A 13939-nucleotide genomic window follows, 5' to 3' on the forward strand; every position below is an offset into this window, starting at 1 on the left:
TACCAAAAAACAAAAATAAAGCTATCTGTCATTCTGAAGAAATATATACAGGGTGAGCCTTAAATAAGTGCAAATATTTTTAGCGGTAATATATTTCGACTCCAGAAACACGATTATGAGGTTTTTTACGTAATAATGTGTTCTTTTTTTTTATAAATTGGATTAGGATCGAAAGAAATCAACAGAAGTCCTTTGTTTTAAATTTGTCGACGTTTCGCAAAATTTATTTGCATCTTCAGGACACTACAAAGTTAAGAGAGCAAAAAATTACAATCAAATAAAAGTTTTTTCAAAAATTTAACAAACAACTTAAAATACATATCAGTGGAATTCCACACATATACAATTGGTAAAACTACCCTAATGTTAACAATTAAATAAAATATATGTATATGTTACTCACATTTAAATCTGGACTTTCTTAGTCATATCCATTAATACACGGATGGTATAGAGGGGAGTGGTATATATCCCTTTTTTCCTTTTAAAACACATAACACACTTACATAAAAAAAAACATATAACACAATTATGTATAGAGAAATATCACGAAAATCTTTTCCTTTCACAGACAAGCAGTGCAGATGTACCTACGTTGACCGTATACAGAGAGCAACTAATTCTAGTTGATAAAATACTAATATAATTTTTACCTGGAGATAAAGAACAGTTGAAAAAAGAAACATATAAAAATATTATTTGGATTTAAACCATTATTTTGAAGTTATATTATTTAATTTTTGAAAGAATATTAAAATATGCTGTACTCAGGTTTTCTACGTCTGTTCTTTTATTAACGCAATTTTTGTTTTTTTGGATTTCTATCATCTCTGCAAATAATCTTTTCTTATAATTAGATTGTGTTTGTAAAATAGTGGTATTGTCAAAATCGAAGTTATGGCCTGTCTCTATTTTGTGTTCTACTAATGCGGTAGGATTAGATTTCAAAAGAAAGTTCCTTTGATCATTTTTATGTTCATTCAATCTTTGTTTTAAATATCTACCGGTCTGCCCAACATAGCTTTTAGGACATTGAGTACAAGGAATGTTATATATTATGCCGGATTTCAGTTCTTTTTTTTATTCTTTGATTTTGTTTTTGAAAAGAACCGTCTCTTTATGGTGTTATGACTCCTTGTTGTAATTTTTATTTTTTCCTGTTTTTTTGTAGTATGACCCTTAAATGTGTTTTTAATTTGTTCTGACAGACAGTCGATATAAGGTATTTTACAATAAACTTCTCTATCATTTTGGTTAGTAGATTTTACAACGGTTTTCTTGTTAAGAATTTTTTTAATCATAGATATTGGATAATTATTTTTAATCAACATGCTTTCGATATATTTTAAATTTTTATTATGAAAATTAATTGATGATAGTGATGTAGCTCTGATTTTCAGGTTATTAATAACATTAATTTTTTGTTTCAAAGAATGTTCGGAGGAATAATTGAGAAATCTCGGTTCGAAAGGTCGGCTTGTGATACCAATCTGTCTCTATTAATTGATTGTGTCTAATTAGTCTCACGTCAAGGAATGCTATGCTGTTGTTTATTTCTTTCTCCAATGTAAATTGTAGTTTAGGGTGATAACAATTAAATATGTCTAATATACTTTGTTCTTGATTAATAGGAATTGAAGTTATAATATCATCAACAACACACAATTGTATATGTGTGGAATTCCACTGATATGTATTTTAAGTTGTTTGTTAAATTTTTGAAAAAACTTTTATTTGATTGTAATTTTTTGCTCTCTTAACTTTGTAGTGTCCTGAAGATGCAAATAAATTTTGCGAAACGTCGACAAATTTAAAACAAAGGACTTCTGTTGATTTCTTTCGATCCTAATCCAATTTATAAAAAAAAAAGAACACATTATATATTATTGGATCGACAACAATAAAAATTCCTTGATAATATGGCAACATAGTTATTAGATTAAATCTACAACAAAGAAAACCCAAAAAAGATCGAAGAAAAGAAAAACATAACGTATCAAAATCAAAGATAATGAAAAGTCCAAGATTTTATACATTTCTGAACAATGTATTTATAGAAAATCTCCACTAACTACGCCTAAACCACACAATTTTAACTTGTCTCTCTTTAAAAACAAAATCTGCATAACCCCATTTTGTCCCCGGACAACAATGGGTAAACAAAATTAATACGAACATTTTTCACGCTCTTTGTTTACCAGAGAGTGATAATTAAAAAATTCAACGATGACATTTCAAGCGACCGATCGAGCCAACCGACCAAACAAAGGCCGGAAAGGAGGAAAATGCTGATTTTTCAGCAATTTGTCGCCGAAGTCGAGAATCGAATTAATTTAAATTCCCCCCTCCCTTCCGGTTTAATTAGAACTGGTTCTGGGGGGAATTATTCATAAGTCAATTTGTGTCTGAATTGACTTTTAAGCGTTCTGCATTCTTGAGAGTTAGAAGCAAGGGAGTTTTGTTGCAAAATGTGTTTGAAAATTCAGCTAAAAACAGATAGAATTCAGAGTGCATACCTAAATGTTTGTACTAGGGCCTATTTCATGAAAATAACACCCTGTATATTATTTTATTATTAAAAAAGAAAATTAATTAATTAAAATTATTTATTATTTATACGAAAAAAATCTGAAAATACTACTAGAACGTTTGTTTTTCTAAAAATCGAGTTGTCCAAACCTAGAAAGGGATCGATTTAGTTTCTCCTGCAAGTTTTTATAGCCTGTTTCCTAACAGAGTCCCATCTGTTACACAAGCAATTAAGAAAGTTGGTCTCTGTTCCTTTGACAGCTTTACTTCTCAACTTGGGGGAAAAAGAAATGTAGTTTTCTTTTAAAGAAAAAATAAAACGATTCTGTTGGGGTTTAACATAATTTTGTAATAATAAAGAGTTACAATGTGTTTTCCAAGGAATTGTTACTCTAAACAATATTTTTTAAAATTTACTATGAAAATACAACGCGTTAAAAGAAATATATCAACTGTGTACGGCGTCAAAGACAGCTGGGGAATGACAATCGATGATACTTTTGACGAGGTCAAGCCCTAGATGTCGTTTACTTGGCCCATACGCTTCTTTATTTTTTTTAATGGCGCTTACTGTCAGTCGCTATTAAGAAGGTTAAATGGTGTAGTTGAACATTCGAGATATAATAATTTTTTGGAAATAGATTTGTGTGTCTATCCCTTTTTAATCTTTCTACGCTGCCTTTGACGCCGTTTTTTGGATCATACGGTATAAATCTTTAAATAAATAAAGTGTTTACGAATAAGTTTTGATCAATTTGCTGTAATAGATATCTTCAAGGTTGAAATAATACATGTTCATAATTTTTCTGTACACGATACACGTATTCTACTTTTATGCAAACCTTAACATATATAACTTTTTATTTTTATATTTATTATTAATTATAATGAAATACTGCAGGTCGCACAACGCTCAATGGAATGAAATATGCTCGAATAACCAAGAGAGGCCGTAAAAGTTAGGTGGATACGACAAAAGACCCAGATAATAGATGTCATCCACAGAGTCAAATCCCTCAAATGGCAATGGGCAGGACACCTGGCAAGAATAAAGGACCACACAACAGATGGACCACAAAAATTACAGCATGGTGCCCACGAGAAATTAAGAGACCTAGAAGAAGACCGAACCTGAGATGAGACTACACCATAATTGGAAATGGTTGAATAGACTGAGGATAATGATAATAATAATGATGATACCGTTATATTATAGTACGAGAGCTAGCAACGTCGGAAAAACAAGTATTTTAAGACGTCTGGCTCTATGATATATCTTTTACTATGCTCTCTAGAACAGCATGCGGCCCGTCTGGCTGCCGGTAAACGTTGCGTTCTCTACTGCGCATTGAAAGAAGATCCTCTATTTTTATTAGTCCTTTAAATTCTAGTATTGAATATTAATCGAACATAGCGCAGTGCGGAAAAATGAGGGACATCTTTAGAACAAATATCCCAATACACCTGAAAAGAAAGGCATTTAACCAAGGTATCCTCCCGGTTTTGACCTATGGCGCAGAGACACTCACTCTAACAAAAGCAACCGCAGAAAAATTGAGAGTGACACAGAGGCGGATGGAGAGATCTATGATTGGCCTGACTTTGAGATATCGAGTAAGAAATGAAGAGATACGCCGACGTACGGGAGTGGATGACATTATCCAGCGAATCACAAAACAAAAGTGGAGATGGGCTGGACACATTGCTAGAATGGCAGACGGGAGATGGACCAAAAGACTTATAGAGTGGAGACCAAGAGCCGACAAGCGTAGCCAAGGCAGACCTCCCACCCGATGGACCAAACCAAACCAAACCAAACAGCTAAAAACCGCGAGAACTGGAGACGTTTGGAGGAGGCCTATGTTCAACTATGGACGTAAAAGGGGGCTGCGTGATGATGATGATGATGATGATAGCGCAGTGCGTAGAGTTTCCGACCGAGTTCGAATCCGGGTCAGGGCAATTACTTTTTTATTTTATTTTCGTTTATATTCTGATACTAAAGTATTAAATATTTGTTTTTTTTTAATTACCAGAATTATTTAAAACTTTACTATCAGAATATAAACGAAAATAAAATAAAAAAGGCTTTGACCTGACCCGGATTCGAACTTTGAATCATCGATTCGCGGTCGGAAACTCTACGCACTGCGCTATGGAGACATGTTCGATTTATATTCAATACTAGAATTTATAGGAATTAAATTAATAAAAAATATAGGATCTTCTTCCGATGCGCAGTAGTAAACGCAACGGGTATCGGCAGCCAGACGGGCCGCATGCTGTTCCAGAGATCATAGTAAAAGATATATCAAAGAGCCAGACGTCTTAAGATACTTTCTCGAAAACGTTGCTAGCTCTTAGATTATTAGGTATATTTAAAGTTTCTGGTTTGCGAACAAAAATTTTGTATAAGGTTTAAGACAAATATTTAAAATAATGTTTTTAATATTTAATAACGTTGAAAAATCGATAATCAATACACTATTTTAACGTTTTAAATCACATTATAAGCCGACTGCTAAAAAACGAAAACCTTTGTGATAAAATATGAACACTTTCTAAGTCCAAATTGAATAGTATATAAGCTCTGTTTTAATCCGGAAATATCGGAGTGAAAAGCCTTGTAAAGTGGTTTTAATCCAATAGCTTTAGTCGGAGTTCAGTTATTAATTGAATCTACACAGATTAGTGGAAACGGACGTACCATTTATACAGGGAGCGTCAAATTTGTTACCCTCAATGTCTTTTTAGAAAATAATATCACAACGTTGTCACATCGGGGGTTAAAAATACAACTAAGTATACAGAAATACTCACCTTAAATTTTATAGAGTTAAAATCAAGTGTAGTAAAGCTGCCACATCTGAAATTAAAAAAAAAATATTATTAATACTCGCACATAAATATAAGAACTATTATTTGATGTTCGTTCTAAAGAAATTCAGTTTTAAAAATTAGAGTTTTCAAGACAAATCTGTGCAGTTTTGGGTGTATTTTTTTTGTTACTTTAGAATAAGGAAATGTTCTTAAACGTTCAGAAATGTATTCCATAAGCATTATTATTTATAAATGGCACTGTTCCAAAAGATCTACTTCCCTGTTCTTTCGGTACTTTCGGTATTAATAATAAAAAACATATTTTTTGTTACGTGCGAAAGACTTGATACTTTCTAACGGTTCATCAAACTCTTCTAAATAAGGAGCGATGCTATCTCTTACTGTTCTTACTTCTGAATTTATTTTGAAGATTTTATAATGTTTATTAACAATTATTGAAGTTAAAATAATATGTTATTTTATTATTTAGTATAATATTGCTGAATGTATTAGTTATATTTTTTTAATTATGTTTTTATAATAGGCATTTGCATCTTTAATTATGAAAACGTTTTTTTTTTCTAATTTAAGTTGATTTCGAGGTTGGTTGACGTTATTTGATGTAATTTTTAAGCTACTTATGCGTTCTCTTTTTCTTTTTTCGCTTGTATTCATTATTTGTTTTCATGTTTACTTTCTCATAACTTAATAATTTTATATTATTTTCATTTGAAACTCAATTTTTTATCGTTTTACTTTTGAGAATCATCCTTTCCATGCTAATTGACGAACTCCATAATGGTTGAACGAAAATATTTTAGTAAGGTTCTGGAAACTCTAATTAATACTACCGATTAGGGTTCAGATCTTTTTGGCCATCACAGAACCGTGAGAAAGTCCTTTGAGAAAGTCCTTTTACGTGAGAAAGTCCTTTGATACTTTCTAGCGATCGAAATTAAACTCTTCTAAATAAGTAATGATACTATTTCTTATTGTTCTTGTTTCTTTTCTCTTTTGAAGTTCCTATAATATTTATTATGTTATGTTTTAATAGATATTTACATTTTTAATTTAATACTTTAGGGTTTTTGTCTCAAATTCAGCTAAGTTGGTTTATGTTGTTTGATGTGAAATTTAAGTTATCTATACTTTATTCTTTACTTGAGTTCATGTTAATTTTTTCATGGCCGATTATAATATGAAATGAACGTCAAGAAGAACGTCAGAACGAATAAGAATTTCGTTCATTTCATATATATTTGAGCGGGCCGAAAAACGTTTTTTACCATCTTTTAACGGGAGATGCACTAATATCTCACCGACACTTTACGACATCGTCTGTTGATATAGAAGTTTTACTTGCCGTATCGGTGAGAACCAGCCCCTGGACAGCCCACCTGATGAAGGGTAGGCCCAGAAATCGGTTGTGGGAGTGGAGCTTGGTTCCCCCCTTTACGACAAGCAAAACAATTTTCTTTTTACTTTTTATTTTTTTTCTCTACTTTGGATTTTTCGAAATTAGAAAAAATACACAGCTAAAGGCAAGAAAATATTATTTATTACTTAATAATTTGATATTATTTTCATTAAAATTCTCAATTTTTTATCCATTCTACTTTGAAAAACCATCCCTTGCTTTCTGATTGATGAACTGCACCACCATTGAACAAAAATTCAGTTCCGAGTCAGTACCGAAAGTACCGAAAAAATGGGAAATCCCGGTTACTAAGAGACGCGGTACGGAAATTCCCCGTTCCGAAAACCCGCTCAGGTTCCGGAAAGCCTAACTGGGACGTTCTTTTTTATTCATAATTCCGAAGAGTATGAGACGCATCTCTTTAATATTTTAAGAAATAAAAATTCACTTTAATTCTATCCCTAACATTACTAAATTAGCCCTCTCAAACGAGTCATATTTTTTTGTCCAATCTATCGGTAAAATTAGCTCAAAACCCAAACTCTATCCGCTCAATCCTCCTCATTTCAGGCCGCTTCGAGCCGCAATTTCGTGAATGAATACGCACAAGAGCCGGTCGGTCGATAGCCGCCACGCCCTCTGGATAATACTAAGCGAGCGGCATATTTCCCCCCTTTCTGCTAGTTTTACCGCCGCCCCTGTCCACCCCCAGCCAGGTTTAAAGAGGGTGAAACAGCGGGGTGGCACGGTAAAGGGGGGTTGGAGATAATTTAAACACGTTTTATCAAGTCTGGCGGCATGGACCTGGAACAGGGTAATTTGGTGATTTATCGCGGGGTTTCGGGGGTTGTGGTATTGTGTTTAGATTGCTTTTTGATTATTTATTTACCTTGGATGGTGAAACAGAAAGAAAAACTTTAATTTAGGAACATATTTTATTTTATGTAAATAATGAATATAGTCCAAGGAACTAGGCATTCGAATACGAAGTTTTGGCAAAAACTTGAATTTTTGATATCTATGAGTTACTTTGAAAGATCTAAAAATGAATTGTGAAATATTTTTTGAAATTCACCCCCGAGAAAGAGGTAAAATAAATAAATAAAATTATTTTTTTGAAATTTCGGAGAAACGGTAAGGACTAGAAAAAAAAAATTCAAAATAAAAGTTGTAGAGTGTTGTCAAATTGTTATTAGATCAACATTTTGATAGTCAAAGCAGTTTTTTATCTTTTAATTACTTTTTCAAAATGCCTTTATTATTTGAAGTAGGTAGTTGAAGTTGTTGGCATTTTGAAAAAGCAATCAAAAGATAAAAGACTATCAAAATGTCGATCTAATAACAATTTGACGTTTACACTATTACGTCAAAAGCAACTTTTTTCCAAAGCCTCCCAATGACTTCACTGAATCACCGTTTCTTGTTCACTGTTATTAATATCTTAATTATTAGATATTAATACATCTGGTATTATGGTATTCTGGTATTTCGTCGATTTAAAAATGAATTAACTGTTTCTATCTTATTTTTTTGTTAGAATGGGCATAATCAAGAGGGCTACTGATACCCTGTTGTAAAAATAAGGTAATTAAGGGCTTATTTTTGGTATTTATTATAATTTTGCTAATATCTTCGGTTTGAAAGAAGATATCAAGATGCGGTTTTCGCTGACTTTTTAAGCTTTTACTACTCTTAACTATCAGCGAAAATTACATATACTATCGTATTTAATTTTTTTGAAAAAACGCGATATGTTTGTAAAATTGTAAGAAAGCGCCCCCTAGGGTCTACGTTCAAAACCTTATTATTACTTTAATGATATAATATAGAGTAAGAAACGCTCTTTTAAACAAGCCCTCGTTTGTTGGATTCTGATCATCCAGTCCGGAGTTATTATCATTTAAATAAAGATAGATCTAACTTTCCCCCACCACTTTATTTTAGCAGATAGGGAAAAATGGTTCTAACAAAAAAAAATCCAAAATTTACTGAAGATTATTAGGCTGTTATTTATAGTACCGATTATCTAGGCAAAATTGTGTAAAAATTCTATTTTCTTATTTTCCATAGCAGTTGCGCCTTCTTTCCAACAAATTTGTTAGATAAAAATACTTAGCCAGTTAAACTAAACTAGCTCTAAAACGTCTTCAAATTTATATTTATTAATATTTAAATTTACACATTTTTTCAAGACTGCGAAGTTTAATAATTCAGAATTATGGATTTGTGACATAGCATGTTATTGCAATAAGCCCTTCAATTAAAAAAGTTCGTATAAATGTATATCCTAAAATGCTCCGTTTCGGAGTTACAGGGTGTAGAAGTTTTATTTTTATTTCAATTTTTTCCAAATAATTCATGAAGTAACGTCGATATTTAAATGAAAATCGGTGTCTGAGTGTTCTTTGACATGAGGAACTCGATATCAATGTCAGTATGACTCATACTTGCAGGGTACGCCATCTAGGTACATGTTTTTAGATGTTCTGAAGTGTAATAACTTTTCGTCCGTACCTGTATAAAAACTACTAAGTAAAAAATATACATTTCCGTCATTTTTTACATAAAAAAGATGTCTTGGTAAAAATCGCTACGAGCAACCGTTCTCAAGATATTTGGAAAGGAAATAGCCAATACATGTCATTATTGACAAAAAATATACATGTTGATCTACTGATTGAATGTTTTAATAAATAAAAAACACTGTGTTGTGACTTGCTACCATGCCTTTCCAAAAATTGCTGTGTTGCTGCTTTGACTTTCAATTTTACAAATTATCAATCAGGTAATAGAGATCACAGCTTATTTAGGAGACTAAGGATCGGCCAAGTCGACAGGCTGCCCAATAAATAGGCTGTAATATATATTTTCGTTTTCCTCTATATTTAAAAGATCGTTTAAGTCTTGATCTTCCTGTATATTTTCTCTTGGCTCTGTCCTTATGTAATATTTCCTTTTGTTGCCAACTGAAATTTCCCAAATGTCCGAACCTTTTCTACATTATCCCGAGCGCCATCGTGTAGGCTATCCAATTAGCGGGCCAAGGTTCGTATCCTCCCGAGACCACCTGCCCGTCTCATTGCATATTACATGCCGCTTATAATTACCTCGGCGACTCGACGGCAGAACTTGGATTAGTTCTGACCCAGTTCAGAACAGATTTGTGCTCCAAAGTACAGTTTCAACAAAAATTGCGTAAATGTTCTTCTTAAGAGCTCATTTCACTACTCCAAAAAGTAGCAAAATAAGCGTTAAAAAAACTGGCTAGCTATTTTTACACAAATAAAGAAGGAAATTAAAGATAAAAGATTATACTATATCCATATTGTGGCACATTTGTAGACAACGTCTTTATTTTTCAGATTTTGATGGTCAATCATCAACAAAATATGCCTTATGTTTGGACTAAATTTTCTCGAAAATAAAGACATAATTTAAAATTCTGTTACATTACGGAAATAGATTGAAGTTTTGTGATTACAGTAATATATAATGAGGAAAATGCATGATTTTAAATAATGGTTTTAAAAAATAGTTTATATAATTACAAATTGAACAAAAAAAAATTTTGATATCGGTTAAGAAATGTCTCTAACATAAAATAATTAAATATTGTTAATTTAAATGGCCGGGCAAACGCTCTCTAGCGCGCCTTGCCGCTGTGACGTCACCCGCCGTTCTTCTGGTTGAGTGGAGCCAGACGCGTGTTTATTTTACACAGTTTGCTTTTAAACGCTGTTGAATCCGAGTCAAAATTTTAGTTATTTGTGTTAATTAATACATAATTCGTAATTAGTGATATTTATAAATAGTAATGGATGAGCGAAAACAGAAAAAAATGGTCCAAGGCCATGAGAAGAGATGAAAAGAAAAACGTTAAATTATCCTCTATTTTTACGATTTATTGTTGTGAAGATCATTTTGATGTAAATTCATATATTTATGTATATTGTCTTACATAGGTATATGAAATTTGAATGTACAGGGTTATTCATTATATTTTGACACCCACATACAGCCTTAACTGCAAGTTTTAGAAGAAAACATTAAATAAAAAAGTTGCATGGTTTTTCATATACTCTCTTTTAAAATTAATTCTAGTTATACAGGGTGTCTCAAAAAAGGTGGTCCAGAAAATTGTAGGTGTTTTTCGCTTTACAACTGTCAATATTTCGTAAACATTTGAAGATAGGTATAGATGAAATATATCTAGAATATCTAGAAATTTCCGAAGAATCCAAAAATATATAGGGTGTCTCACTTAAAAAAGTAACTTAATTTTGGCGTTTGCTTATGGGACACACCTTGTATAATATTTTCATTACTGATAAACAATTTATTTCCTATAATTTCGTAAAAAAAACAATCTTTAAAAATAACAAGGGAAAGGGGGTGTCAATATATAAAAAAATTCTTTTTCACGCTATGCTCTGGAGTTATTTTTCCACGTACTAAACAAATATTTTTGTCTCTTTTCACTTCTACATAACCTATAGCATTATCTCCGTACGTCTCCCTACCTGATCTGAAAAATAAGTTTATAACATTAATATTTATAACTATATAAAAGTTCGTAACAGTAGGTACCTACTTATACTTAAGTATGCCTCAGTACTACAAAGAATAAATGTTACATACCTCTCTGTTTTTTTCCTCGTAATTCAGCACCAATAAATTGGGAATTTGTATTTATAAAAGCAGCCAACATAAAAGCATCGACTTTTGGCAAGTTATCTGATTGTGCTTTTACAAACCCGGAATCTGCCATACTTAAAAAATTCCCAGAACACACAACACATACAAATAATAACTGCACAAAAAGCATAAAAAGCTCCTTCAATCAACGTTAAAAGCAACAAAAAATGTCTTAGTACGCCACCTAAATACGTAGAGTGTCATAAACGGAACACTTGACAGTGATAGATGTGTAGTGATCATTTGTTATTTCAAAGTAGTTTATTTTATTTTATAAAAAATATTTAGAAATAACTGGAACGCAACAGGATATATTTAAAATCTGATTGACAAGATGACAAGTGATTAAAATAAAATATTGTAGAAAAAAACTGTATAAAACTGAAAAAAACGAAGTCGAAAAACAACTAGTACGGATGGAAAACCTGTTATTTCGTCAACCATCGATACAGGCGGCGAGACAACGGACAACGGAGTGGGGGAATGCGCTACGGCGAACGTAGCTGCTTCGGTCGATCCGTGTCGACGGTCGTATTGCGCTTATAACAGCTTAAAATAATAGGATATAAAAGAAGCAGGTTTTTGAAACAGTTGCGGGCATAACGCCTGGCGGTCGAGATAACAGGAGTGGGAAAGGAAGGCTGCTGCATCGGTCGATTGTCGATGGAAGTTCGAAACATTTAATGGAGAATAACGCATCAGTTGTGTTTTTAGATATACATTTTTTCAACCTGTTACGAGCATAACGGGCGGAGGTCGAAGATATTATGGCGCTGTATGTTTCAGTACGTTATTAAGTTTCATAACATTTAGGTATTTATTTATTCTAAATATTTTCAGTACATAATATTTTAAGATTTTTTAAAAATGTATACAGGGTGTTTTAAAAATCTGGTCATTAAATTAAACAAACTATTTTATTAATAAAAACACCTACCAAATTTTATACCTTAAAGGTTGATTAATTAACTTTAATCCACGATCCTGCTTAAAGCCCTTGACGTAAAAAGCTGATTTTTGGAAAACGGATTGACTTTAGGGTGTAGAGGTTCGATAAGAAGGGATTTTTCGAAACTCGAATTCAAAGGGGGTGAAACCACCCTCAAATATTAGAATATTTTTTATTTAAAAACCGGTGAGTGTTTCGGAAAAACTCTTTAAACGCGTACATATATTTTATTTCGTTGTTTTACATATTTTAAGTTTTTTTAAAAATATATACAGGGTGTTTCATAAAATGTGACCATTGAGCAATCACGATTCTGCTTAAACTGCTTGACGTTTAAAGCTGATTTTTGGCAAACGGATTGACTGTGGGGTTGAGGTTCGATAAGGAGGGGTTTCTCGAATCTTAAATTCCAAGAGGGTGAAAACGCCCCTCAAATATTACAATATTTGTTATTTAAGAAACAGTTAGTCTTTTCAGGAAAACGCTTGGACACGCATAATTTATTTTGTTTTTTTACATATTTTGAAATTTTATAACAAACTTTATCGATGGCAACTTCATTGGTGTATAAGACTTTCTGCCTGGGCAGCGTGTATTAACCATAAACTGTGCTCTGGGTCACCACAGTTAATTTTCACTCGATTTTTCTTCCACTTGACTTCAAAAAATAATACAGGGTGTTCCAAAAAGTTGAGTAATTGATTAACCACGATTCTGCTTAAACTGCTCGACGTTTAAAGCTGATTTTTATCTAAATGTGAGAAAATTTTATCAGTCGGCATTTTAGAAATTTGATATTTAGAAATTTTTAGACACCCTGGAAAATGAAATACGAGCATGTCATTGTAGCAACTTGCAACTGCGTTAATACGCCTGGCGGCGACCGCTTCATACTCTTTCAGATATTTAGCAATAAAATAAAGAAACCTGTTATTTTTAAGCTGTTATTTTAAGCTGTTTTTTATAAATAACTATAACAGTTTCAACTGTTATCTAAAAATAACAGTTTTGCCCATCACTAGCTGCTGGCCATCGCGCGTCGACGAGAACGGCGGGTGACGTCAGACCAATAGAATATCGTTTCAATTCGCGAGGCGTCGTTTGCGTTGTCCATAGTATTTTAATGGCCCGTTTTATAAAATTGTGGTACTGCTTTCAAGAAAAAAGTTTTTTTTTTGCATTCACACATATTTATTCTAATAAATTGAACAGTTTCTGGCGAAAAATAAAATATAATATGCATCTTCCTCATTTATGTGGTTTTGCAACAAATCGTTCGCTATTTTATTGCAAATGCTGATACTCTGCAAACCTTAATCAAAACTTGAAAAGATAGGTAAAAAATGATATAATTCATTTTGATAGACAATTAAATTGTGCACCTGATTGTCCTAAAATATACAGGGTGTCCCATTAAAATTAAACAAGTTATTGCCGTTTAAAGCTAATAATTATTTAATTAAAAATATTACTGCAACACAAAATTTAGTAAATAGAAATAGTTCAGTACAATATTTGGTTTCAAAAAA

The 13939-nt window shown here is 32.2% G+C and overlaps 1 protein-coding gene across 6 annotated transcripts in view; it reads right to left on the reverse strand.

The window, feature by feature from the left end:
* The window catches only part of LOC115881088 (stress-activated protein kinase JNK), a 64863-nt gene that overhangs the window by 41372 nt on the left and 9552 nt on the right, over positions 1-13939 (reverse strand). For all 6 annotated transcript variants that reach the window (XM_030898457.1, XM_030898456.1, XM_030898453.1 and 3 more), the window contains exon 2: positions 5350-5395. The gene's annotated coding sequence lies outside the window, so the exon portion shown is untranslated. The remainder of the gene's footprint in view (positions 1-5349; positions 5396-13939) is intronic.

This window comes from Sitophilus oryzae, unplaced genomic scaffold (genome assembly GCF_002938485.1).
Source record: "Sitophilus oryzae breed Bouriz unplaced genomic scaffold, Soryzae_2.0 scaffold_1693_pilon_pilon, whole genome shotgun sequence".
In the NCBI taxonomy this organism is placed as follows: Eukaryota; Metazoa; Arthropoda; class Insecta; order Coleoptera; family Curculionidae; genus Sitophilus; species Sitophilus oryzae.